Here is a 27,815-nt window from a genome sequence, read left to right as displayed (position 1 = left end):
AAATAATTGATAAGAAATTTAATTATATAAAGAGAAAACTCCCAGATCAAAAAAAAGTATAATATTAAACAAAAGCAAACCAAAAACTTCAAAGAAAAAAAACTGGACTGAAATTTCTTCGATTAAAAAATACACATTCTTATGTCGTCAGCTCCGCTCCTCTATATTCAAAGGTTATAGAAGGGGATTCGATAAAGGTCTGCTCATATCGTATGGAAATATTGAATAAATGGATTCCAAACTTCCTCAAATTTAAGTGAAGGATCAACAGTACCACTCTTAATTTTTTCTTAGTTTAAACATGTTATAGTTTGAGAAAACCATTGAAATGTAGTAGGGGGTATAGGGTCCTTCCATTTAAATAGAATGGATCTCTTGGCCATTAATGTAACAAAAGCAATCATACGACAAGCAGAAGCAGATAAATGGCCAGAATCCATCGTTGGTAACCCAAAAATTGCAGTAATAGGATGGGGTTGTAAGTCAATATTCAATACAGTTGAAATAATATTAAAAACGTCTTTCCAATATTTTTCCAAAAGAGGACAGGACCAAAACGTGTGTCAGGGAAGTGACCTCCAAATTACATCTGTCACATATAGTGTTTATACGGTGATAAAAATGGGCTAACTTGTCCTTCAACATATGGGTCCTGTGGACCACTTTAAACTGTATCAAAGAATGTCTAGCACACATTGAAGATGTATTAACTAATTGAAGAATTTTCTTCCACGTCTCTGTAGGTAAAAGTATCTGGAGTTCTCTTTCCCATTCAATCTTAATTATATCAAGTGTCTCTAGAAGTATTTTCATAATCAGATCATAAATTATTGCTATCAAGCCCTTCTGAAAAGGATTAAAACCTAAGATTTTTCCCATAATTTCAGTTTTATATAGTATCTGTAAAGAATATAAAGTGACTTTTAAAAAGTTTCTAATCTGTAAATATCAAAAAAATGTGATCTAGGCAAATTGTATTTATTAGACAACTGTTCAAAAGACATGAAACAGTTATCAATGAATAAATCACGAAAACATGTTATTCCTTTCATTTTCCATAAAGAAAAAGCTAAGTCAACTCTAGATGGTTGAAAGAAAAAAATTAGATTGACTAGGACTTGATAAAATGAATTTATTCAATCCAAAAAATTTACGAAATTGAAACCATATTCGTATTGTATGTTTAACTATTGGGTTAATTGTTTGTTTACTCAACTTAGTAAGTGCAAAAGGGAGTGAGGCCCCTAAAATAGAAGCTAATGAAAATCCTTGCACTGATTCATACTCAGGATACACCCATTGAGGACATTGAATTACATCTAAATCTTGTGCCCAGAAAATTAAGTATCTAATATTAATTGCCCAATAATAAAATCTAAAGTTAGGCAAAGCCATACCACCATCCTTTTTTAATTTTTGTTAATATTTCTTACTTAACCTTGGATTTTTATTCTGCCATATATATGAAAGAATTTTAGAATCAATAGAATAAAAAAAGAATTTCGAAATGAAAGTTGGAACCGCCTGAAATAAATACAAAAATTTTGGTAAAATATTCATCTTAATCATGTTAATTCGACGAATCAATGACAGAGACAACGGGGACCACTTAGTAAACAATTGTTTAACATGATCAATTAAAGGTAAAAAGTTAACCTTGAATAAGTCCTTGTGCTTCTTGGTAATTTTAACACCCAGATACGTAAAATAATCAGTCACTAATCTAAATGGTAATTGCCTATAAATTGGGACTTGCATATTTAATGAAAAAAGTTCACTCTTATTAAGATTTAATCTATAACCAGAGAAAACACTAAACTGAGCAAGCAATGATAGTGCTGCAGGGATAGATTTCTCCGGGTTAGAGATACAGGTCATCTGCATATAGTGATATCTTATGGATCCCTTTTCCAGAAGTAACACCAAATATGTTAGAAGAGTCCCAAAGGGCAATTGCCAAGGGTTCCAAGGCAATGTCAAATAGTAAAGGACTCAAAGGGCATTACATGCAGGTCTGGTCGCCACACTATAGGAAAGGTAATGATTAAGCTGGAGAGGGTGCAGAAGAGACTCATGGATTTTGCCTGGATTGGAGGGCTTGAGTTAGAAGGGGAGATTGGATAGGCTAGATCTGTTTTCCGTGGAGTGAAAGAGGCCGAGGTGATATGATAGAGGTATATGAAGTATGAGAGGCATAACTAGTGTAGGTAGCCAGTGGCTATTTCCCATGGTAGGGGTTTCTAAAACTAGATTGCATAGGTTTAAGGTGAGAGGGAGGTTTTTAGGGGATTTGAGGGGTAAATTTTTCACAGAAAGATTAGTTGGTATCTGGATTTAGCTGCCAAAGGAGATGGTGCAGGCAGGAACAGTAACAACATTTAAGAGGCATCTTGACAGGTACTTGAATGAGGAAGGCATGGAGGATATGGGATTAATCTAGGCAAGTGGGATTGGTATAGATAGGCATGGTGATCAACAAAGACATGTTGGGCTGAAGGGCCCATTTCTAAGCTGTACAACACTACGACTATTTTAATGCATGTAACACGAAAGCAAATTTGCTTATAGCAAGGTGATTTTGGCTTTAGGTGTTGGTTGCAGGATTAATATTCACCAGGGCACAAGAGACCCTCCTCTTCTTGGAAGAGTGCAATGAGATTTGTCATGCTCTAAGTGCACAGGCTAGATCTTGATTTAATGAGCCCTTTCAGAAAAAAGGGGAAAATAACACATGATATCGGAATGGAACTTACCCATTCTGAATCATCATTAAAGACTGATAACACGTAAAGCAGGAAAAACAAAGTCTTGAGCCAAATATTCTTAGAACACAAATCCTAATCTTCATTTTCTTAACTCCAGATACTTTTGCATTTATAAAGTGAAAAATTGAACTGTTAATTTTACTTAACTGAAATACAATACATATTGCAGATTACCCATAATGTACAATTCCCATCTAACCTAGAAATGGCTGGCAATCTACCTGCTGACTGGAAAAGCTTTAAAAGACTTGGACAAAAAAAAGGGATTGCACCGTCTCAAAGAGTGAAAATAATTGTTAAACGCATGGAGAGAAGCCACTGAAAATAACAGTCTCCAATGTAATATCAATGACAAATATAGAGCTCCAATGTATTCGACAGCTTTGGAGGCAAAATTTTATGTAGTACAGAAGATGTCACATCAGAAAAGACAAAAGGTAGTCTTGGCTGTAAAGAGAATTGCTGGATATAATTTAGAGGGAAATGTAGCAACAAGGATACAAACAGTGGTAATATCATAGACTGGCAACGTAAAAAGACATAGGTAGGTTGATTTTTTTTAAGCAGATAATTGGCAGGTAGAGTTTAATGCAGAAAAGTATGTTCTGATCACTTTGGTAGAAAGAATAAACAGAACTTAGAAAATAGGACCAGTAGTAGGTCATTTGTCTCTGATCTGCCATTCAACATAGTCATGGCTGATCATCTACTTCAATACCACATTCCCACTCTTTCTTCCCACCTCAATGCCTTTTGAACTGTATCTATGTACTTCTTAAATATATTCAGCAACTTGGCCTTTACAAACCTGTGGTAGCAAATTCCACAGATTCATCAGCATCTGAAGGAAGAAATTTATCTGATCTCGACCTTAAAGTCTTGCCCTGTAACCCGAGACTGTGACCATCTTTCTATATGCCCCAGCCAGGGAATAGGTCATCTCTGTGTCCAATGTATTTTGACCTGTCAGAATTTTGCAAGTTTCAATTAGGTCCCTTCTAAACTCTGGTGAACACCAACTTGGTCAGCCTGATCTCATAAGGCAGTCCCGCCATCCTGGGAATAAGTTTGGTGAATAGTTGTTGCACTCCCTCTATAGAACCATTTCTGGATAAGGAGACCAAAACTACAAACCAGTACTCCAGGTGCAGTCTCTCCAAGGCCTTGTGCTCAAATCATCGTGCTATAAGGACCAACATACCAATTTGCCTTTTCAACTGCTTTCTGTGTATGCATGTTTGCTTCTGGTAACTGGTGTACAAGAACCCAATCTAACACCATTTCAATAATATGCTGCTTTTCCAGTCATAGTAGTTAACTTCACATTTATCCACATTGTATTCATCTGCTATGTTTTTGCCCACTCGCTCAAAGTAAAGCACCTTGAAGGCTCTTTCCATCCTCATTTCACAATCACACTCAGTTTAGTGTCATATGACATTGTTTTCCCTTATCTAAATCATTCCTATAGATTATAAACAGCCAATGTTCAAGCACCAATCACTATTTATGAGAAGTCTACAGAATGAGAGGGGATCCAATTGAAGTAGAGACAATATGCATTAAATGGTACATTTCTAATGGGTGTGCAAGGATAGGGAGACCACAGGGTATTTGTGCCAAAATCTTATTAGTTAGACTGGTTAATAAACCATTTGGGATTCATAAGCAGAGACACAACTTCCTTGCTCTTGTATATTGAATTTACACAAAACACTGCTTAGGCCACAACTGGTATATTAAATCCAGGTTTGGATGCCAAACTTTAGCAAGGATGGAAAGGATCTAGATAGGATGCAGAATAAATTTTCTAGAATAGTTCAAGGGATAAAAGTTTTCAGCTAAAAGGTTAGACTAGAGAGTATGGTATTGAGATTTCATAGAAATACACTAAATCTTGACTGGTTCAGACAGGGGAAAGAGAGGGAGCCAGTTCCTATTAGTGCATGGCTCAAAGACCAGGTGGCATCGATTTGGTATTAGTATATTACAAATTTCTCAAGATGTTGAGAAGGCTCTTGAAGCATTTTCTCTGTCATCCTGGAAATCTCTAGATGTGATGGAGCACAGAGCAGAACACTCGCTTCAGAAGACAGATCTCAGGCTTGTGGGTGAATTGTCTCCCACCCTCCTTTCCAAAATCAGAGCCTTGAGTGATCAGAGCCTTGATGTGAACGATACCAGCCAGGGCGACGATGCCAACATTGAGGATTTGCAAAAGCAGCATTTGTGGTACTCCTGCAGTGCTTTGAGATGGCCACTGTAGGTCATCCACATCTTAAAACTACACAGCGGGACAGAGATCATACATAACTCCTGGCTAAACCATTAGTTTGGTATTCAGTTTGATGACTTGGTCTTTTAAACTCTTCCTCAGTTAGCTGTAGGCTGTAATGGTGTACAAGAGGCAGTGATAATTTGTTATTGATGTCTAACTTTGACAAGAACTAGTTTGAGATATGAAAAGTGATCAATTTTTTTTTTACAGGGAATTCCAGAGAATTATTTCCAGGCTTTTGTACCCCAGTCTTCTAGCCATATAGGCCAGTATTTCATATTATTAAATTTCTTTATCTTCCTGTGCACTTGGACTTGCAATTCTCTTCAGAACTACATTGAGGCAAGTTGTCTTCACTCCACAGATAGCAATCAGGTGAAGCCTCAACAATGAGTTGTACAGAAAGGAGATAGAGAGCCTAGTGGCATGGTGTCAAGACGACAACCTTTCTCTCAATGTCAGCAAAACAAAAGAGCAGGTCATTGACATCAGGATTGAGGGCAGAGTACACACCTGTCTGATTCAAAGGTGCTGAGGTGGGAATGGTTGACAGCTTCAAGTTCCTTGGTGTAAATGTCACCAATAACTTGCGCTGGTCCAACCATATAGACACTATGGCCAAGAAAGCACACCAGCATCTCCACTTCCTCAGAAGGCTAAGGAAATTTGGCATGTCCCCAATGATCCTCAGCAATTTTTATAGATGGAACATAGAAAGCAACCTATCTGGATGCATCAAAGCTTGGTATGTCAATTGCTCTGCGCAAGACTGCAAGAATTTGCAGAAAGTTGTGAACACAGTCCCTGTCCATCATCAAAACCAACCTCCCTTCTACTGATTTCATCCTCCCTCAGGAAAGCATCCAACAGAATCAAAGATCCCTCCCACCACTAATTCTCTCTTCTCCCCACTTTCACTGGGCAGAAGATACACAAGCTTGAGAACATGTACCACCAGGCTCAAGGACATTTTCCATCCCACTGTTATAAGACTCTTGAATGGACGTCTTGTACGATAAAGAACTCCTGATCTTTTAATCTACCTGGTCATAGCCCTTGCACCTTATTTGACTACCTGCATTGCACTCTCTCTGTAACTCTTAACACTATATTCTGCATTCTGTATTGATTTCCTTCTGTACTACCTCAATCTACTTATGTATGGAATAATGTGGCTGGATGGCATGCGAACAAAGCTTTTCACTGTATATTGGTACACGTGAAAATAATAAACCAATCTATCCAGAACCCATTTTTTTTATTTGAGGCTATCCGGGTGTTTTTTGTTTTGTCTCTGATAATAAAATTGTAAATACTAGTCGCATCCCAATATTTGCCTTTTACTGTTATGAACCCATCTCCTTCCTTATCTTATGGCTACACTGACCTCATGCTCAGTACCATTTATTATCTTGTATAGTTTTCTTTCTTCAGTGTTTCCTCAGTGTCTTAAGTGCTAGTCTGACTGTTTCATGGTTTTTCTATTGTCACGAATGACACCCAAAACTGGACACCTAACTCAAGCCGTAACTAAACCAAACTGTTTCTTGTGATAAGCACTCCATTGTTCTGACTACACATTTTAGCATTTTACATGTTTTGCCGATTGTTCTCCAACATTTTAGCACTCCAGCGGATTTCCAATACATAACCCTTGTATGAAATTGACTTGGAAAGTTTATGTTTATTGTTTCGTATCTCTTAACGGAATGTCCATTTCCAAGAGCTTGCATTGTAAAAAGAATACAGTACGCTAATTAGAAAACAACAGTTTACTACACATGTTTATACACCAGAAAACTGTTCATCCTAACAAATTTTCATTTCACTAGGATGAACTACAATTACTTTCCTCAAGCAAAATTATTATAGAATGGGAGGCAAATTTCGATTCGTTTTATAAAGGCTTAATTATTAAGCTTCTCTTCTGTAAAGTTGACAAGAGTTAAATAACACACTTGCATGAAACCCGCTGCGAAAAAATCTGCTGAGTGCTCAAATATTATAATTGTAACTTTAAACGATATAATTTAACGATTAAAATATTAAACATCCGGTTGTTTTATTTAATGGCACCGAAGGCATTAAAAAAAATCATACATACCCAAGGAAGCACCTCTCGGTTTCAGCTCGTCTGACGAGTTTAATACAACTAAATCTAAACGCAGCTGTGATCGGGCAGTCGGCTTGCCTTAATTTGCAGATGATGGGGGGTGGGGGAAGAAAGTTGAAACTACTGGGAGTTTTTATATACACTATTTTAATTTAAATGCAAACTGCAACAAAGTTGGACACTTCAAACGTGCCAGCGCAGATGTACCGCGCACACAATACAAATGAAAAAGTCCCGATTCCATTTGTAAATCATAATCCGAGTGAGGCTGGGAGTGGGAGAAACTATTAATGAAACGTTTACTTGATGAAGGAACACCAGTTCACCGAAATGCAGCAACATCTCGCTGCCCAGTACTGGAAAGCTTTTTAAGATTGAGTCCATGCATAACACTTACCGCTCTGGCGTGCTCCAGCAACAAAGCCAGTGTACAGTATATGACTGAATTGGAAGATGATGGTGTTTGCAGCTGGTCTCTGCGATTCTGGAGCCTGGCTCTCTAATCACAGCTGTGAGTAGTGGTGGTGATGGTAATCTGGCTCCGTTCTGACGGGTAGGGGGGAGTGGCTCCTTCGCTCTCTCACTAATCTTCCTGCAGCGAGTGGACTGTGAGGGCTGAATCTCTCTTTCTTGCAAACGAATTATCTCTCCTAACCCCCCCGTGAACCACAACCCCTATCAGCATCAGCAGTGCACAGGGGGCAACTACAGACATCCACACAACAGTTTGAATGGGTCGCGGGGCCTGCTGGGAGTTGTAGTTTAATTGGAAGGTTCGTCCATTCATCGGAATAGAACGGCAGGCGACTGGAACTACAACTCCCATCGGGCCGAGCGCGGCCAGTGCAGGCGTGGGGGCGACGACGTCTCCATCCATTTAACAGCACTCTCCGCGCTGCCTTTTTTTTGGAAGCACGTAAAATGTAGTAAGATCTCACTCTTTTGTTAGCTTTGTCGGACGCAGACGTACTAATAAAGATATTTTACCTCAGACACCATACCCTAAAGATTTGGAAGGGGGGGGGGAAGCTGAATTGGGACTGCGCTAAAGACGTGGATAATCTACCCCTTAAAAATCCCAGGGAAGGGGCGGGGATTTATTTATTGCAGAAGGAATGATTCGATAGAGCGTGTGGACCGTTGTCACCGGACAAAGCGGCGCAGAGGGATCGGCGGCGGACGACGGAAAACCGCCGGCCTGATGGCGCGGAATGCCTCCGCGCATGCGCACTCGGCAGCCCGCAGCCCGGACTACAACTCCGTGCGGCCGCGATGACGCAACCAGCCAGGAAGGGTAAAGGTCAACACCGTGGTGACAAGGTGGAAAGATGTCTGTATGGGCAGTGGTTGTGTGTTGATATTGAAGAGTGGGGCAGGTAAGGTTGAAGTGTTCAAAAATTCCCTTTCATAACAATGCAGTGGTTTACTATTTCGATTTATGTCTTTATTTAAAATCCTGTTCATCTTGGGAGCAAGCCTCCGCCACTGGGTTTAACAGCAGGTACAAAAACACTCAGCAGGTCGGGCAGCATCGGTGGGAAGAGAAACAGAGTTAATGTTTCGGGTCCGAATGCCCTTCGTCAGAACACGTTTTCCGTTTGAAACTTTAATTTTGTTTCTCTTTCCCCAGGTGCCTGACCTGCTGAGTGTTTCCAGCATTTTCTGTTTATGTTTCAGACTTCCAGTCTCTGCAAGATCTTTTATTATGTTTTTGTTGTTCAATCGAGGCATTTAACTGAATATAAAAAGAATTAATAAACTGCGCATTCAATGGGAGCAGTTAAGGGAAACAAAAGCAATAATTGCAGATGCTGGACATCAGCATTTTCTGATTCACAAGACAAGGGAGCAGAAGTAGGCCATTTGGCCCATTAGTTCTGTACTATTCACCAAGAGAGAAAACAGAATTAATATTTCATGTGAATAACTTCATCAGAACTGAGAAAAGGTGGAAATATTTAGGTTTCCACAGAAAGTAGTAGAGAGATCTGATATTATCGAACTTGATGGAAGTCAATAAACTGCAGAATTTGGAAATCTGAAATAAAACCAGAAAATGCTGGACACACACATCAGGTCAGGCAGCACCTATAGAAAGGGAAGCAAAGTTGATGTTTCAAGTCAAAGACCCTTCGTCAGAACTGGAATTTGATGCTGTATGCTGAAGACTGAACTGTGCCATGTCGCAAGGTGAAGTGCAGTTCCTTGAACTTGAGCTGATCTTTGCTAGAAAAGCATGGTAGGCCAGAGACAGGTTAAAGTGATTTGTAGAATTAAAGTAACTTGCCACTGGAAGCTCATTTATCCTCGTGGACTGAATGGATGTGTTTTGCATGTCGGCGACTCAGTTTGGTGTTCAACCTCCCCAGTGTGGAAGAGTCCACATTGTGATCAGCAGATGAAGTGCACTAAGTGCAAATGAATAATTGGTAAATTGGTTTATTATTGTCACATGTACTGAGGTACAGTGAAATGCTGTTTTGCATGCCATCCATACAAATCATTTCAACACATCAGTATATTGAGGTAATACAAGGGAAAAACAATAACAGAATGCAGTATAAAGTGTTACAGAGAAAGTGCAATGCACACAGACAATAAGGTGCAGGGCCATAATGAGGTAGATTGTGAGGTCAAGAGTTCATTCTTATTGTTTAAGGGGACCATTCAATAGTTCTATAACCACGGGATAGAAGCTGTCCCTGAGCCTGGTGGTACGTGCTTTCAGGCTTTTATATCTTTTGCCTGATGAAAGTGGGGAGAAGAGAGAATGTCTAGGGTGGGTGGGATCTTTGATTATGTTGGCTGCTTTACCAAGGCAGTGAGAAGTGTAGACAGAATCCATGGAGGGAGGGCTAGTTTTCATGATGTGCTGAGCTGTGTCCACAAGTCTCCGCAGTTTCTTGTGGTCCTGGGCAGAGCAGCTGCCAAACCAAGCTATGATGCACCCGGATAGGATGCTTTTTATGGTGCCTCTATAAAAATTGTTAAGGGTCAATGGGGACGTGCCAAATTCCTTTAGCCTCCTGAGGAAGTAGAGGCACTGGTGTGCTTTCTTGGCCGTGGTGTCTATGTGGTTGGACCAGGACAAACTATTGGTGATGTTCATTCTGAGGAACTTGAAGCTCTCAACCTCTCTGCCTCAGCACCATTGATGTAGGCAGGTGCCCCTCTTCCTGGAGTCAATGACCAGCTCTTTTGTTTTCCTGACGTTGAGGGAAAGGTTGTTGTCATGACACCATGTCGCTAAGCTCTCTTTCTCTTTCCTGTACTCTGACTCATTGTTATTTGAGATACTGCCTACTACGGTGGTATCATCTGCAAACTTGTAGATGGAGTTGGAGCAGAATCTGACCAGCAATCATGAATGTATAGGGAGTAAAGTAGCTTCACTTGGAAGAAATACTTTCACTGTTTTCTTCCATGGATGATTGGAAGGAAACCATTAAAGGCCCAGATGGTTCCTCTGCTGTGGTTGCATGGTAAGATGCTGTGAGAGGGGAGTGAGTACTGGTGAAGCTTCATCTTTTCTTAATCTTTCTTGCTGCAGTGTTGCACCTTCCCTCCAATAAATTTCCCATGAGAGTGGAATAGTTTTCAGAACTAATGGGAAACTGTTCGACCTGTAGTGACTGCACTCCAGAACCAATGTCATCTAATTCTCAGTAGCAGCAGCAGCACAGTATGCAGGCAGTTTGCATTTATGCACAATCAGAGACTGAACTTCAAGACATCATCAATTTGTTCACGTAAGCAATATGAGAGGATGGACCTTGCACTGAAAATCTGCAAGACCTAGGTCCTCTATCAACTGGCCTCTGCTACACCACACTGCTCTCCAACAATAAAGGTTAATGACAAGGCCTCAGAAAACAGACCACTTCCCATATCTGTAAGCTGCCTTTCAGGAAAGGCACACATCAATGATGAAATTTGCCACTGCCTTCAATGCACTCACACCGCCTTCAATAAAAGGGGTACTTAAAGATAAAGCAGTGATCACTGCCCTTCCATATGTTCCTGAGACCTGGACTACTTACAGCCAGAGTTTCAGAACACTGGAAAAATATACTACATATTACCTAAATGTAGAGGGACTGCAACTGAGTGAAGTACAAAGGGATCTAGGTGTTCTAAGGCATGAATCGCAGAAGTTGGCAGGTGCAATAAGTACTTTAGAGAGCAAAGGGGTTGGAGTTCAGAAATAGGGAAATTTTATTTCAATTGTGCAACGTGTTGGTGAGGCTGCACCTGGAGTACTGTGCACAGTTCTGGTTCCCTTACCTAGAATAGCAACAGAGACAGTCCAAAAGAGATTCACCAGACTAATTCCTTTGAGAGAATTGTCTTATCAAGAGAGGTTGAGTCTGTATTCTTTGGCATATGGAAGAACAAGGAGTGACCTTCTCGATACATATAAGATCCTGAGGGGATGTGACAGGGCAGATGTTGAAACATTGAAATGTTTTTGCTAGTACGAGGGTCTCAGACAAGGGGACGTAATTACAGGATAAGGGGAGGGTTATTTTTGCAGAGGATAGTGAATCTCTGGACTTCTCTGCCCCAAGGGCTGTGGAGACTAGATGATTAGTACTTACGGTAGAGGTAGATAAATATTGGAACCATCATGGAATTGAGGGTTATGTGGAACAGGCTCAGAAGGGGAGTTATGACTGTGGCTGATCATCACTGGTCTGATTGATAGGACAGGCCTGAGGGCTGAGTGGCCAACTCCTGCTCCTACTTTCTTGTGTTCAGGATCCTCCAAATTCATGGAAGGATAAGAGAACCACCATTAGTGTCCTCTCCAAGGCAAGCATCGCAGCATTTTAGCCCTGGTTACTCTCAACTGGCTACATCGGACAGGCCACGTTGTTTGTGTGCCCAGTGTCAGACGCCCAAAACAGATTGTTCTGGCTCTGTTGTGGGAGGTATTAGCAGGCAAATGGGGGGGGGGGGAAAATTCAAGGAGTGCACCCCTTCACAAACTATCCACCCTGTCAGCCACTTTCTGCCCCATCTGTGGAAGAGTTTGCAATTCCCACATTGGTCTCTCTCGTTACCTCAACCCACAAACCAGTGTGGAAGCAAGTCATCCTCGATCAACCCTCTCCCCAGTTCTCCTGCCACCCACCTACACTGGGGGCAATTTTATGGAGCCAATTCTGTACCAACCAGCATGTCTTTGGTATGTGGGAGGAAACCAGAGCACCCAGGGGACTCCCTTGCTGTCACAGGGAGAACATGCAAACTCCACAGACACAGCAGCCAAGGTCGAAATCAAACGCAGGTCTCTGGAGCCGTGAGGTTGCAGTGATAACCACTGCACTGCCATGCTGCTCACATCTTTGGGTGCCTGAAGAATCCTATTTAATGTTTGTTCTGGTGATGTATATATTAATATCTAAGCTTTTGTTCCTGGTGTTGAAATGATATTTTCATGACAATGATGCATGACCTGCCTGTTTTATTTCCAAGTTAGTGACTTGTGTTACAGCATAATTACATGGATACTTTCCCTAATGGCTTTTCTCATGTGGAAGCAAAAGTAAAGTGGCATAGCCAGTAGAACTTGCTGCCTTACAGCTCCAATGACCCAGGTTCAATCCTAACCTTGGGTGCTGTCTACGAGAAGCTTGCAAGTTGTTCCCGTTCCCCCTCGCATGCTCTGGTTTCCTCTTGCATCCCAAAGACACAAAAGTTGGTAGGTTAATTGGTTGCTGTGAATTGCCTCTAGTGTTAGGTCAATGGGAGAATCTGAAATGATGAGAACGTGGGGAGAATAAAAACAAAAGCTGTGATTCATGTAGGATGAGTGTAAATGGGTTGTTGATTGTTGGCATGGACTCAATGGGCCGAAGGGCCTCTGTGCTGTATCTTTCTATCTCTCAATAATGCCAAGGGCAGCATGATAATTATTCAGTCTTCATTTCGTGCATACGCACATCTGCACCTTTTCAAGTGGAAATCATTGGATGGTAATATCCTGGATAACAGGGACCTAGGTCAAAGGTTTTTCTTCAGCAGAGAAGAACCACCAAAAAAATTGTCACACCTGAAATGTATCCTAGCCAAAAGCAGTTAACCTATTGCAGTCAAGGATATTTGGTGCTGAATGTTGCATCGTTCAATTGTATTGCATTCTTCAGTTATGTTTTCCTATACTCCATGTATCTTTATTTGGCTTTTTTGATGGGATGGAAAAAATATAAGTTCTTGGTGGGCAAAATACTCAGCAATTTCATTAGCACCTGTGGGGAAAAATTGCTTAATATTTCTGTTCGTTAGCACCTGTGATTTGTTGTTTATAGCGATGTAAAGTGTATGAAAGCAATTAGATAAAACATTGCATTTGCAGCTATCTAAGTTTATTTGGTGCTTTGAATCTAGAATAAGTACTTTCTACTTTGGTTCTCCTAGTGCCTACCAAATTCCTTTTTATTTAGCCTGAATGACCAGTGTAGGATAATTGCTAATATCAGAATGTGTTTGAAGTATGCAACTTAAAATATCTGTACCAGATAATAACTGTGGAACATGTAGGGTTAGATAATTGGTTAATATTGGGGATGTACTGTGAATCATGCACAGGAGATACAGGGTTTCTCAATACATTTATTTAAAGGGGTCTATATTTGGCACCAATCTTATTCTGCCTCATGAAAGCATTGATCCCTACTAATAGGCCATAGGATTCGTTTCCACATCCCCCCCCTCCCCCGTTGTCATCCCTCGGCTGTGTGTGTGTCTATAGAAACTCAAGCCATCAGGCTTTTTACTCAGTTGGCATTGATGGCAATTGTTATTTCTGACTGTTAACAGATACCTGAATGCTTGTAATAATGAGCACGTCACAGAATAGCAGTTGGAATTTGGTGGCTTTCCAAAGGGCTGTGTCCATCTGTAACCATTCCTAGAAATGGGGACCAGTTAAAGTTGCCTCTTCCATTGGGCAAGTTCAAAGGCCAGACATGTGAGAATATGAGAGAGAGAACAGTGGTAGTAAGGCTGTGATGAGAATGCAGGAGGTTGAGAACTGGTCAGGAACCCTTAAGTACATACTAAGTCTTTAGCAGTTGATCTGTGCTTGTTATTTTGTGCTAATCAAAGAACAGATTTAATTTTGCAGTAATGATTCCTGTAATGCCTTCCTTCAACAAAATCCAGATCAAATCTGGCATCTTGTTGCTCAAAGCATAAAATGGAAATAGTACATAATATTAATAGTCAGAGGCTTTTCCCCAGGGCTGAATTGGTGGCCACAAGAGGACATAAGTTTAAGGTGCTGGGGAGTAGATATAGAGGAGATGTCAGGGGTAAGTTTTTTACTCAGAGAGTGGTGAGTGTGTGGAATGGGCTGCCGGCAACAGTGGTGGAGGTGGATAGGATAGGGTCTTTCAAGAGACTGTTAGATCGGTACATGGAGCTGAGTAAAATAGAGGGCTATGGGTAAGCCTAATAATTTCTAGGGTAAGGACATGTTCGGCACAGCTTTGTGGGCCGAAGGGCCTGAATTGTGCTGTAATTGTTCTATGCATATTTTGAAATTTAATTGTAAGGGAAAATACTAGTCTTAAAATATTGGTGAACACACTGGTTTCCTTTGTGATACTACTCCTAAATTCCCTTTCATCACTTCACAGCAATGATGGGGATGAATATTTTCTTGTAATGTAATTATTGGAAACATTTGAATTTAAGTAACTTTTAAGATCAAATTATTGCAGCTGTTAATGCTCAGTTATTTGAAAAGGGCATCTTTTTGAGACTTGGTGATTCCATTCCCAAGAATGCTGCATAGGTAATCGCAGAGTTATACAGCACAGAAAGACCCTTTGGCCCACCACATCCATGCTGACCCTTTTGCCCAGATAGGTCCATATCCTTCTATGCCTTGGATACACAAGAGACTGCAGATGCCGGAATCTGGAGCAATACACGAAGTGCTGGAGAAACTCAGAAGACCCTTCACCTGAACTGTCGACTCTCCATTTCCCTCCATAGATGCTGCCTGATCTGCTGAGTTCCTCCGTTGCTTTGTGTGTTGCTGCTTCTATATCTGGCCTATTTAAGTGTCTGTCTAAATGTCTCTTAAAAGTATTGATTGTATCTGATTCCACCCCCTCCTCTGGCAGCGCATCCCAGATATCAACAACTTTGTGTATTTTAAAGAAAAACTTTCCCTCAGATCCCCTTTAAAAAATCCTTCCTCTCACTGTAAACCTATGCCTTTTTATTTTTGATATCTTTACAAGAGTAAAAGATTTTGACTATCTACCCTATCTATACCTCTATCAGGACACCCATCGGCCTCCTTCACTACAGGAAAAACCGATCCCAGCCTATCCTATTTCTCCCTATAACTATAGCTAAAAAATTACACATTCTGCTCTCTTGATGGTCCTGGCTGACACAGCTGGAGTCAGCAATAAACCAGTTTCCAATGTTTGCTGTCCTTAACTTTGTTGGGATGTTATAATTGACAACTGCATCCACGGACAATGGAGAGGGAATGTCAGCCGAAGTTATTAAGGGAGCACATCTGTATGGACCAACTCCAGTTCAATCAAGAGTGTTATTAGCATCCTAGGAACAGGGCCAGGCTTTCCTAAAAATGAGGTGCCAACCAGTAAAGTTACAACATGGGATTAGGCATGCTTGCTAAGCAGCAAACTCAACACTCAAGTAAGACCCATATCCAACAGAAAATGTATCAAAGCACCAACAATTTCCTTATCCACCCGCTGAACCATATAGCACAGAAAGAGTACTTTCAGCCAATTGCAACCTTGTTGGCTTTTTGTCAGAGCAGTCAGTTAGCTCGGTTCTCTAGCTCTGTTAGGTTGTTGGCCTGCAATATTTTCCTCTTCAGATACTTCATTTTAGTTTTAAAGTCACAGTTGAATCTTCTACGATAACCCTGGCACGCAGTGAATTTCAGATCATTGCCACTTGCTGCTTGAAGACTGTTTGCCTTCTTTCACCCATTGGGTCTTTTGCCAGCAGGCCTGGATTGGCCATTTGGCAGTCTAACAAATACCAGAAGGGCTGGTGCACCCAGGGGCTTGGAGGCTGATCCTTGTGGAAAAACAAATTAAATGAATCAGGAACCACAATCAGTGTCAAAATAACAAATGCCCCAACCACAATTTATCTATATGCGCTCTGATTTGCATGTGTTACCTATGATGCCACTGTTTCGCTAAATCAAGTGAAGCTGTGTTTTTCAATGAGATGTCCTCTATGATTTCCATGGAATAGCCTTATTAATCGTTCAGTGATGGGAAAAGCTGGATAAACCTGAAATAAACCCTGAGTGCACTGTCACAAATACTGACAGTTAAACCACCCAATAAAACTAAAAGCTCAGACAATCGGGGTGGGGGGGGGAGGGGGGAAACAAGAATTGGAGATTAATGCCACAAAATGTGTGAATGTAACTTTCTTTTGTCCTATTCAACTAAATAAAAATAAACCCATTTCTGAGCACAGTCACTGAAGATATTCCCGGTCTTAAAAATGAGAGCGCATCTGCTGAAGGGGAAAGCTCTGAAACACAAAATAATCATTATTGCTGAGGGGAAAGCAAGCCAGAACAGGAGGGTATAAAATGTGAGGAAAGTAACAAAACCAGTAATGCACACAGGTTGAGTTCTGTTTGCTTATTTGCTTGTTTTCATTTTGTTTAATGAAAAAAAACTATAGATACAAATGAAAGTTTACTCCTACAGATGGGTGTACTGTTATGGACTCAGTGAAAGTCCCTTTAAGATAGAGAGTGTGTGTGTATGTGTGTGTGGGGCGTGCTTACGTCAATAGAAGATAAAGGACGTAATGACGTTGTTGAAGAAGTCAGAAGAAGAAGAAAGAGAGAGAGAGAAGGGAGAGAGACACCAGCCTGCTTGTTTTCTCTATCGATGGATGAGAAACAATAACTGTGTTTGCCACTGAAATCCATGTATGGAAGTTGGAAGTAATCTGGTGGAGTTCACTTTGTTGCTGACCTGTAGAAGGAAACAGGTATTTATGTGTGGACGACCACGGTTCGGATGCTTTTCGGGGTGAGGAAGTCACTACCGAGTAAACACTGAAGTGTCGTTTGGGTTCCATCGTGGAACATTTGGATTTCGTATGTACTCTCTCTATGTTTTTCTACATCTACATCTTATCTTCAGACAACGGTGGTTGTTGAAGAAGCCCTTGCTCATGTTTCACCTTATGGCTTGCGGAACTGAACTTTAAGAACCATTCAGGAACTGGGAGTTTTGGACTTTGTCACACACACACACGAAGAGTTTAGTTTTGGGGTTAACGTTCGAGGTTTAACATTTTTGAATTCTAACATACTAACATTTTTACTTTTATTTTACGTATTATCAATAGTAGTGATTAATAAAATAGTTTTTAACACTAAATCATGCTCAGTGTGTTTCTTTTGTTGCTGGTTCGTGACAAAATTGGGGGCTCGTCCGGGATAGTTCCCAAGGTTAATGAGTGTCGTCTGGGATTGTACCCCAGATTGATGAGATTTGTTCGGGATTCAATCCAAAGATTTTTGAGGGAGGTCTGATAAATTCTTTTTAATTGGCTTGTGTGTGTGGAAACCAGCAGCAATGGATATTAAGGCATTTTTGGAGTCACCAACCCAAAAGGGATTGGAGGTGGCGAAAAAGGATGATTTGATAAAGATTGCTACAAGGCTAAACCTTACAGAAGTAAAGCAGTCTATGAGAAAGGCAGATATTCAGAGATTGATAGCTGGCCATTATGTGGAAAAGAAGGTGTTTGAGAAGGAAGTGTTAAAACAGTTTCCTGGCAGTGAAATAGCAATTTCTGAGGCACAGGTGCAGCTGGCAAAGATAGAAGCTGAACGACAGCAAACCCAGTTAAAGATAGAGGCTGAACGAGAGCAAAATAAATTAGAAGCTGAACGAGAGCAAAAGAGATTAGAGGCTGAACGAGAGCAAACCCAGTTAAAGATAGAGGCCGAACAAAAGCTAACTCAGATGAAGATAGAGGCTGATCTAGCAATGAAGCGGATGGAGCTGGATAGTGAGGAGAAGGAGAAACAGAGGCAGCATGAGTTACAAATGAAGCGTAGGAGTTCGGAATCTGATTCTGATGATGGTTTTTCAGCCAGCAGGGAGGTTCGATTAGTCCCTCCGTTTGAAGAAGATCAGGTTGATCAGTATTTCCAACATTTTGAAAAGGTTGCTGTGAGTTCAAACTGGCCAAGGAAAGGATGGGCTCTTATGGTACAGAGTGTGATTAAAGGTAAAGCTCAAAAAGCTTATTCTGCTTTGTCTGTTGAGGATGCAGCTGATTATACCAAGGTAAAACAAGCTATTTTGAAGGCCTATGAATTGGTTCCTGAGGCTTATAGACAAAAATTCAGAGACTTGAGGAAATCTGCAGATCAGACTTATATGGAATTTGCCAATGGAAAGAGAATATGTTTTGAACGATGGTGCCTGGCTAAAAATGTAGATGGGGATTATGATAAATTGACAGAATTGATACTAGTGGAAGACTTTAAAAGATGTGTTCCAGCTGAATTAACAACATATTTAAATGAAAAGGCAGTGGAAACTTTACAAGAAACTGCTAGGTTGGCAGATGATTATGCTTTAACCCATAAATCCAAATGGGGACAACCTAAAACCTTTCAAAAGAGTTACAAAGACAATCCAGGGAAACCAGAGATTAAATTGGGAGGTAATCAAAAAGGAAAAGATGAAAAGAAGCCAGGGCTGGAGAAATCTGTTGAGCGTACTTGTTATTACTGTAGGAAACCTGGCCACGTGATATCTAATTGTGCCCTTTTGAAGAAAAAGAAGGAAGCTGGGCCCAATGCTTGCTTTCAGGCAATTAAAAATCAAAAAGGTTTAGGAGATGCTGTTAAAGATCAGTCCTTGCAAGAGGGAAAAGCGGAAAAGTTGGAGGAGGTGAGAAAAGAATTCCGTTCGTATGTATCAGAGGGTTTTGTTTCACTGAATGATGAGTCACCCCAGGTGCCAGTGAAAATTCTTAGAGATACTGGGGCTAGTCAATCTCTCTTGCTGGACAGTGTTTTAAATTTTGGTGAAGAAAGTGACACTGGTGAGGTAAATCTAATACGAGGCGTTACAGGTGAGACCATGTCTGTCCCTTTTCACAGGGTGATTTTAAAGTCAAAGTTCGTAGAAGGACCAGTCGAGATAGGGATAAGACCTAGTTTGCCAGTGGAAGGAGTTTCTTTGTTATTGGGAAATGACCTTGCAGATGGAGAAAGTGATCCTGTGGTACGGTTAACAACCAAACCAAGGATTGATGAGTCTGAGAATGATTCAGATGTTTACCCATCATGTGCGGTGACTCGAGCTAGAGCTAAAGAATTAGCCAAGACAGACAGTCCGGTGCAGTCTGATGTAGTTCCTTGTGACAGTCCTAAACAGGAAGAAAATTATGATGCCTTATCTGAGACTTTTCTGTCTTCACTGGAGGATCAACATCCTTATAGTGAGTCTGAATTTAAAGATTTGTCTTTGTCGAGGAAGGATTTTATGGTGGAACAGACAAAGGACCCTGAATTGACAGAATTGAAAGAAAAAGCACTCTCATGTGAGGAGATTGAAAAAGTGCCAACTGGATACTATGTCAAAAATGGAGTGTTAATGAGGAAATGGAGACCTCCTCATGTTCCTGTTACTGAGGAATGGGAAGTTATTCATCAGGTTGTTGTTCCAAAAGTTTATAGGGATGAGATTTTAAACCTGGCCCATAGTATGCCTTTGGGTGGTCATTTTGGGGTGAATAAAACTGTAGGGAAGATCTTGAAACAATTCTATTGGCCTGGTTTGAGAAAAGATGTGGTGATGTTTTGTCGAACCTGCCACACATGTCAGATGGTAGGTAAACCAAATCAAAAACCCCCTGTGGCTCCTTTGAAACCAATTCCTGCTTTTGGTGAGCCCTTTTCGAAGGTGATTGTGGACTGTGTTGGCCCCTTACCAAAGTCTAAGACTGGAAATCAGTATTTGTTAACCATCATGTGTGCCACTTCTAGATTTCCAGAGGCAATACCCCTTAGAAATATTAAGGCCAAGACGGTGTCAAAGGCTCTTGTAAAATTTTTTACCTTGTTTGGTTTGCCAAAAGAAATCCAATCTGATCAAGGTAGTAATTTTATGTCAAAAATTTTTCAACAAATAGTCTATGAGCTGGGAGCAAAGCAGATTGTATCATCTGCATATCACCCAGAATCTCAAGGAGCTCTGGAGAGATTTCATTCTACTCTCAAAAATATGCTGAAGACTTATTGCTTTGAAAACACCAAGGATTGGGACGAAGGTATCCATTTACTTTTGTTTGCCGTTAGAGAATCGATCCAGGAGTCAATAGGATTTAGTCCGTTTGAGCTTGTATTTGGACATAGGGTGAGAGGACCTTTGGAGTTGTTAAGAGAGCAATGGGTTAATGAGGAAGTTCACTTGAGTCTGTTGGACTATGTCCAAAAATTTAAAACTCGGTTGGAGAGAGTCTGCCAGCTAGCGAGAGAGAATCTGAAAACAAGCCAGATAAGAATGAAGACATATTTTGATAGACGTGCTCGGCCTAGGACATTCGCAGTGGGGCAAAAGGTGTTGGTATTTTTCCCTAGCCAAAATAATCCCTTGCAAGCTCGTTTTTCTGGACCCTATGTTATTGAATCTCGAGTGACTGATCTAACATATATAATCAAAACACCAGATAGACGCAAGAAAACACAACTCTGTCATGTAAACATGATAAAACCTTATTATGAGAAGGATTCAGTTGTGGCCTTGGTGGATGATGTAAAGGTTGTTTCTAGAATGCCTGATGTTGATGTTGAGGAAGGCCAATTTAGACCAAATATTGTTCCATCGAAACTAAAAAACCAAAATATCCTGGAGAACCTTGAAACGAAGTTGGACCATTTACAAGTTTCACAAAAACAACAGATGAGAGAATTAATTTTAAAATTTAAAAATCTGTTCCCAGATGTTCCAAACAGAACATCGATAATTACCCATGATGTTGATGTTGGGGATGCAAAACCAATCAAACAACACCCATATCGAATGAATGTGGAAAAAAGTAAACTTGTTGATCAGGAAATAAAATACATGTTGGAAAATGATATTATTAGACATTCTACTTCAAATTGGAGTTCGCCCTGTGTTATTGTACCTAAACCTGATGGAACTGTTAGATTTTGCACAGATTACAGGAAAGTGAATGCTGTAACAAAGTCAGATGCTTACCCTATTCCTAGGGTGGATGATTGCATAGACAGAGTGGGAAAGGCAAAATTTCTTACAAAGATTGACCTATTAAAAGGGTACTGGTGTGTTCCATTAACAGATAGAGGAAGGGAAATTTCTGCCTTTGTAACCCCTTCTGGATTGTATGAATACAATGTTTTGCCATTTGGAATGAAAAATGCTCCAGCAACATTTCAAAGAATGATTAATTCAGTGATTCATGGGTTAAAACATACAGATGCCTACATTGACGACTTAGTGACTGGGAATGATACATGGGAGGATCACATCTCTGCGTTAGAAAGGTTGTTTGAAAGACTTTCCAAGGCTAACCTTACAGTTAACTTGGCTAAAAGTGAATTTGGCCATGCCACTGTGACGTATCTTGGTTATGTTGTAGGTCAAGGCAAGCAAGCTCCTGTTCAGGCAAAAGTTCAAGCAATATCTGAGTTCCCTATTCCCACAGGTACGAGGACTGTTAGAAGATTTTTGGGAATGGTTGGATATTATCGAAAATTTTGTAAAAATTTTGCTGATATTGCTCTTCCCCTAACTAATCTTCAGAAGAAGGGAGTAAAGTTTGTTTGGACAGATTCTTGTCAAGAAGCATTTAAGAAGCTGAAAGCCATTTTATGCTACCATCCTGTGCTCAGAACACCTGACTTTGAAAAGCCATTTTCATTAGCAGTAGATGCCAGTGATGAAGCTGCAGGAGCTGTGTTGTTGCAGAAGGGTGACCTTGATGATATTGACCATCCTGTAGCTTACTTTTCAAAGAAATTTAATGAGCATCAAAAGAATTATTCCACCATAGAGAAAGAATTACTGTCGCTTGTTTTAGCCTTGCAACATTTCAGTGTATATGTTTGCACCGCTCAGAAACCATTGACTGTGTATACAGATCATAACCCATTGGTGTTTCTGAGCCGAGTCAAAAACAAGAACAGAAGGCTGTTAAACTGGAGTTTAATTTTGCAAGAGTTTGATCTCATGATAACTCACATTAAAGGCAAAGATAATGTGATTGCTGATTGTCTTTCCCGATGTTAAATGGGAAACATGTATCTGTACTAATCTGATAGTCTGTAGTTGTGTAGCATGATAATTATTAACATTACTAACTGTATGCGCGGTTAAAATTTTCTTGGGAAAATTTTTTTTTTAGGTGGGAGGTGTTATGGACTCAGTGAAAGTCCCTTTAAGATAGAGAGTGTGTGTGTATGTGTGTGTGGGGCGTGCTTACGTCAATAGAAGATAAAGGACGTAATGACGTTGTTGAAGAAGTCAGAAGAAGAAGAAAGAGAGAGAGAGAAGGGAGAGAGACACCAGCCTGCTTGTTTTCTCTATCGATGGATGAGAAACAATAACTGTGTTTGCCACTGAAATCCATGTATGGAAGTTGGAAGTAATCTGGTGGAGTTCACTTTGTTGCTGACCTGTAGAAGGAAACAGGTATTTATGTGTGGACGACCACGGTTCGGATGCTTTTCGGGGTGAGGAAGTCACTACCGAGTAAACACTGAAGTGTCGTTTGGGTTCCATCGTGGAACATTTGGATTTCGTATGTACTCTCTCTATGTTTTTCTACATCTACATCTTATCTTCAGACAACGGTGGTTGTTGAAGAAGCCCTTGCTCATGTTTCACCTTATGGCTTGCGGAACTGAACTTTAAGAACCATTCAGGAACTGGGAGTTTTGGACTTTGTCACACACACACACGAAGAGTTTAGTTTTGGGGTTAACGTTCGAGGTTTAACATTTTTGAATTCTAACATACTAACATTTTTACTTTTATTTTACGTATTATCAATAGTAGTGATTAATAAAATAGTTTTTAACACTAAATCATGCTCAGTGTGTTTCTTTTGTTGCTGGTTCGTGACAGTACATACTTTAAAATATCTAAGAAAGTGAACAGAAACAGTATGCTTGACTTCTGCGTTCCAGACTCCCACCCTTCTCAGGATGCTGAACATTTACAACCCTCTGCTCTTTCTACAGGTGTGTTTTAAATTCAATGCATACTGGCGCTCAAAAGACATGTAAATCTAAGTGCAGAAAAATAATTTGACATTGAGCTCACAGCTGGAACTTGCGTCAATGTGCATTCAATGCGAGGGTCAACTTTTAGTCCTATTCTATCATTTTTTTTTTGCCCGTCTTATCTAGTTCTTAACCATTCTGGAAATGGAAACAATTTAACTTGATTTGCCTTGTTTATATCCTATAGGAATTTGAGCACTTCAATCAAATCTCTTAACCTTCTCTAAAAAGATTAACCCTATTTACAAATTCCTCTCTGTGAGACCCATTTTCCTCCATTGTCTCTGGGTAAATATTCTGGAACTCCTTCCTCCCTTCCCCCAACACCCAATGGTTGCATGGGAGTATCTGCTGCAAGGACTGCAGCAGTTCTCAAAGGCAACACCACCAATACTTGGAGGACAATTAGAGATGTCCAATAAATGATGTCCTACTGGCATTGCCCATGTCCTACTGGTGAATTTTTGGAAGAAGTTTATATAGGTACTATTTCATTTGTTATGTTCTTGAACTCCAGCTGGAAGATCTGCTTCTGGACAGAGAATTCACCAAAAAGCAAAAATGACTGCAGCCCTGTCATTCTCAATCAGGCTAGGAGGGAGAACTTAGGTGACTTAATGGAAGGGGTCTGATTTTTATCATTGATAAAGGTGATGAATCGTTGTCTTCCTGTTGCCGGACCAAGGTTTGCTTCCAATTGTTAGAATTTGAGAGGCTAAAAAGAGCGGGGGAGTTCATTGGTGGTATTGCAACGTGAGAAGATGTCTGAGTTCCAGCCTCCCATCCTTCGCTGGATGAAAGACATTTGCAACCCTTTGCTCTTTCTACCAAATACTTGTAAACAATTCCACCCTGGTTCTGCACCTCACCGAGGGAAATAGATTCTTCCTGTTCGCCCGATCCAAACTCTTCATTATATAGTGCAGCTCAATTAAATCTTGCTTCGTCTTCCACAGTTCTGAAGGAGGCAACCCTGGTCAAGCCAATCCCTCCTTGTTGCTAACATTCTGTAGTTCTGGGAGTGTCCTGATAAATCTGCTCTGTGTCCTCTCTATCAGATACTTACTATAGTGACCAGATCAAACTATGTTATGGAGATAGTATTTCCAACTAATGTTTGGAGTTTAATGGGTTACATCTGGCCTGGAGATAGTTGTTAGATTCTGCTGATGATGTAAGGAAAAGTGGTGTCTCCCTTGTAACCCAGGGATACTAGGTGAAATTCAATCATAATAGTGCTGATCAGTCTGATATCAGATAATCTTAACTTCTGACAATGTGCTTCCCTTTCATTCAGATTTTTTCTCTTTCCTGCTGATATTCTGCATGTAACTTCATAAAGCTGATGGGCTGTTATTAGCTTATAGGAGGGGCTCTGCGAGAGGAAGGGGTTGGGGGAGGGGAAGAAGGTGGTGCTGCTCTAGAAGAGCATGTAGGAAAGAGTGTGTGAGAGAGAGAATCTGTGAGCTTGGTCTCCAGTTATCTTGCAGCTCCTTGCCATTGAACCAATACCTCACTCTGTTGGAACCACATGATAGGCAGTGTGCAACACTGACCCACATTGGGAGAAGTCACACATGGGCATCTCCCATTCTGTGTTATTCCTGAGGGACTGCAAAGATAACTATTATTATGGGACAATATAGGTATCCTTATGTAATGTGAAAGGTCATGACTGTCATGTGATCCCATCGAGTACTGGTTGAAAGTGACACCACTGTCAATCGGGGTCTAGCCCCACCCAGCCATTAGCAGCACACTCTTGACCATTGGTCCCTGTGCACACCTCTCATACCTGGCCATGACCCTTTGGATTTCTTGAATTACCTGAGCTAGCCCCACCCAGCTCTCCATCACAATAAAGGATGCCACGTGTGTAGCTCTTCCTCTTTTGATTGCTGCCAGGGTCGAAACCACATCAAGGGACCACTGGTAAGATTGAGTGTCCACAGGGGTTTAGGGGTGCTTTTAAGTCGATTCCCAGTAGCATAGAGTAGTTGCTTGCCCAGAGGCAGGAGGTTCAGCCACCATATTGTGTTTTTTCCCTGACCATTTGTAACTAGCTTACTGTGTGTGTTTGTGTGTGCACTTCACCCCCATTGCAACTCCCCTCACGTTTCACGATTACCAGAGTGTGTGAGTGTGCGTCCATTCCCGTTCCTTCTATTCCCGTGTTTGTCTTTGTAAGTAAATTTTTTTAAATCCAAAGACTGTGTCTGGATTCCTCTGCCTTTGAGACTCGAAAGAACCTTTTCCCACAACACCTTAACTGCAAGAGCTAATTTTATTTTGTGAATTTGGCACAAACAGCTGCTCCAATTTGGCTTCATTTGCATCTGTCCTGCTTGTGAGATTTGAGTCCTTTCCTTTTATGGGCATACTGCCTATGTTTACTTCAATGCCACCTGTATTTGAGTGTATAACAAGGGAACTCTCTCATGACTCGAACTAAATATCTGTGCCTTTTTGCTTACGTACTTCATCAATCTCTCTGACAGTGAACAGTGTTAACATTTAGATGGTGCAAGGCATGGTTCGAATTGTTAAACTACTTTTAATCTACAATAAAGTGCACAGAGTAATTGTTATGTTCCAACTTGTTAGTTTAATCACTATGACTTATCTCCATGTAATAACATAAAAAGAATGAACATATCAGCCACTTCATTGAGTCTTCTTGCTTGATTGAGGCAGCACAACTCTTTTAGGTTAACTTCAACCTGAGGCAGAACTCAACCTCCCTCCTGTGACACCTGATTGCCTGTGCTGCCTGATGTCCAAAAAAATAGTATTTAACTTTTGTTTCTTATCCTCGCATTACCAACAGAAATCAAGGGGCTTTTCTGTTGCCATCTTTAAAAGATGCCTTCCGTTTAATCAAAAAGTTACTTGCTATGTTAATTTAAGTTTATGTTAACTTGTGTCTGTAACGTACTCTGCTGCTGTTGCAAAAAGCCAATTTTCATGGCATTTATACCCCGCGTATATATGCCTATGACAATAAACTGGAACATACTAGTTTTATTTCTTCTGGGGGAAGAAACTTCATCCAGCATATCCTCTGTCTCTGTATCTTTTATTTTGATACATTTTTAATGTATCAAATATCTAATATTAAAAATAAATATTACGGATACTGGAATTTTGAAATAAAGTCAAAACCTGCTAGAAATGGCTGGCAGGTCATTCAGCATCTGCAGGTACAGAACACAACAGTACAGCACAGAACAGGCCCTTCGGCCCAGCTTATCTGTGCCAATCATGTTGCCAATCTAACTAATTCCATCTGCCTGTATATGGTCTGTATCCCTCTGTCTAACTGCCTCTTAAATGTGGCTATTGTATCTGCTTCCACCACCTCCCCCAGCACTGTGTTTAAGGCACCCACCACCCTCATGTCACCTTTCTACCCTTCTAATTTCCTTCTTATGTGTACTCCTGCATCCCTTATACTCAAGGGATTCGCTTGATCCCAACTGCCTATATCTGACATATGCCTCCTTCTTCTTCCTGACCCTTAATCCTGTCAGCCTTGCTCTTCACTCTGACAGGAACACACTGTCCTGAACTCGCCTTATTTTCACTTTTAAAAGCCTCCTATTTGCCAGATGTCCCTTTAAACAGCCTCTCCCAATCAACTTTTGCAAGTTCCTGTATAATTCAATCAAAATTAGCCTTGCCCCATGTAGAACTTGTGGACTTGTCCTATCTTTTTCCATGACTGTCTTGAAACTCGTAGAATTATGGTCACTGGTCCCAAAGTGCTCCCCCACGGACACATCAGCCACTTGCCCAGCCTCATTTCCGAGGAGGAGGTTGAGTACTGCCCCCTCTCTAGTGGGGCCAGCTACATATTTCTTCAGAAAACTTTCCTGAACACACTTAACAAATTCTGCTGCATCTAATCCTTTAACACAGTGGCACTCCCTGTCATTATTGGGGAAGTTAGCATCACCTACTGTTACATTCCTATTATTCCTACACCTAGCTGGGATCTCCTACACATACTCCTCTAATTCCCGCTGACTAATGAGGGGCCTGTAGTACAATCCCATCAAAAGTGATCACCCACTTCCTTATATCTATGTTGTACCCACATGGCCTCACTGAATGTTCCCCCAGGCATATCCTCTGCTGTGATGTTCTCACACATCAATGGTGCAACTTCCCCTCCTCTCTTCCCTCCACCTCTGTCATGGCAGGAGCATCTGTTCCCCGGAACATTGAGCTGCTGTCCTGCCCTTCCCCAAACCATGTTTCTGTAACAGTGTAACATCCCAGTCCCATGTGCCCATCTATGCTCTGAGTTCATCTGCATTAACTGGTCAGGCTTCTTCCATAGGCTGGGTT

General features: G+C 40.8%; 2 protein-coding genes across 3 annotated transcripts in view; one reads left to right on the top strand and one right to left on the bottom strand.

The window, feature by feature from the left end:
* st3gal2 (ST3 beta-galactoside alpha-2,3-sialyltransferase 2) overlaps positions 1-7,851 on the bottom strand; it is a 229,283-nt gene extending 221,432 nt beyond the window's left edge. The window contains exon 1 of the mRNA XM_052028584.1: positions 7,554-7,851. The gene's annotated coding sequence lies outside the window, so the exon portion shown is untranslated. The remainder of the gene's footprint in view (positions 1-7,553) is intronic.
* Positions 7,852-8,443: 592 nt separating this feature from the next.
* The window catches only part of LOC127577349 (L-fucose kinase), a 245,635-nt gene continuing 226,263 nt past the window's right edge, over positions 8,444-27,815 (top strand). The window contains exon 1 of one of the 2 annotated variants that reach the window (XM_052028477.1): positions 8,444-8,532. The gene's annotated coding sequence lies outside the window, so the exon portion shown is untranslated. The remainder of the gene's footprint in view (positions 8,533-27,815) is intronic. The other variant, XM_052028478.1, reaches the window with a different exon arrangement.

This window comes from Pristis pectinata, chromosome 13 (assembly GCF_009764475.1).
Source record: "Pristis pectinata isolate sPriPec2 chromosome 13, sPriPec2.1.pri, whole genome shotgun sequence".
In the NCBI taxonomy this organism is placed as follows: Eukaryota; Metazoa; Chordata; class Chondrichthyes; order Rhinopristiformes; family Pristidae; genus Pristis; species Pristis pectinata.
The sequence above is the reverse complement of the archived record's forward strand: the minus strand, read 5'-3'. Positions and strand labels throughout refer to the sequence as shown.